Raw genomic sequence first — 1,451 nt, 5'->3', positions numbered from 1 at the left:
TTAACACCAATGATTGCTATATAATACACATGGCAAATATAGTTTTTGCTTTCACTTCTCATGTACAGTGCTCATTTTGGGGGTTTTGTAAACCACTTTCCATTTTTTATATATATATATATCTTTCTGTATATATATATATGTATAATCTTTCAATGCTGCTGGTGAAAATCCTATTTTAAAGCCACAAAATCTTCACCTTTATTTCTTAATTAATATTAACCTGTGGAAAAAAACATTTTTCTATTAACTGACTTCATATACATAGAAAAAAATTCTGCAATTTTACAGAAACTGTATTACCCATTCCCTTGACATCTGATGAAAGAGACTTAACTTTTAAAAGTAGAGAGCTGGATTTTCAAGAATGCTTTCAACTATCTATACAGTTACTGTAGTGTTTCTTACAAATTCAACAGATGTTTTTAGAATGTAGTTATTAAAATCTTATGTCTTTATGCAAGAACAGCCGTAAGGTTGAATATTTACATTGCTTTATAAAAGTTCCCCTCGATTTTCAATGTTCACCCACATACCTGGTACAGTAACAAAGATTCTGCAAACTTAAAACACTTTAATTAAATAATACTCAGAGGCACAAAGCAAACCTCAGGAATACATGGGTGAACACTTTCTTAAATAATTACTACATTCTAACATCTTCCACGTGTTTACCATTAAATGTGAAACGTTCCCATTAAACAACCAGAGATACAGTAAGAATTAAATGTTTTGTAGTTTCAAATAGAACATTCTTTTCACAAAACATAACAAATGTCTAAAATAGGTTCTTAATCTAGATAGGAAAAAGGTAAGCTTTTCACTTCATACGCATATTTTGTGTGTGTGTGTGTTTCCGTGTATATATACATACATACACCCACACATTTTATCTCTGTGTGTGTGACTACATATGTATATGTATATGCACATATGTCACGTATGAAATATTGCTTCTATACTACTTTTCATCAGGCTAAGAAAACACAAGATTTGCACCACAGTTACAAAAAATTGGCTTCTACAAGAATTTTCAAAACTTGAATGCTGCTCAAACAATTGAGAAAAAATAATTTGCGTTATCAAACTGTTCTAAAAATTCTCTTCTTCAAAAACGTATTCTCCTGCTTTGTTTTTTTTTAATTTTTAAAAAGACACAAAATATGCATAGCTATCAACATTATGTCAAACAGCCAGAAAAAAAAAAAAAATCAGTGTTTATTGCAGCTGTAGTAATTGAAAAATAAAATTTAAAAGATGAAAATTGTAAGCCACAGAAGGCACAAGAACAATTGTACTTGTGGGGAAAAAACTGGTATTTTGAAGGATTTTTTTTATCCTTCCGCTGGTGCATTTAAGGTCTAGGCACAGACTATAACCTCAAGTTTATATGCAGAAATAAATCTGAATTAGCAGTAAATGAATGGCAACATGGGGTTTCTACATGGATT

The sequence above is a fragment of the Cariama cristata genome, unplaced genomic scaffold, assembly GCF_000690535.1.
Source record: "Cariama cristata isolate BGI_N322 unplaced genomic scaffold, ASM69053v1 scaffold39560, whole genome shotgun sequence".
NCBI classification, from domain to species: Eukaryota; Metazoa; Chordata; class Aves; order Cariamiformes; family Cariamidae; genus Cariama; species Cariama cristata.
This window is presented reverse-complemented; position numbering follows the sequence as displayed.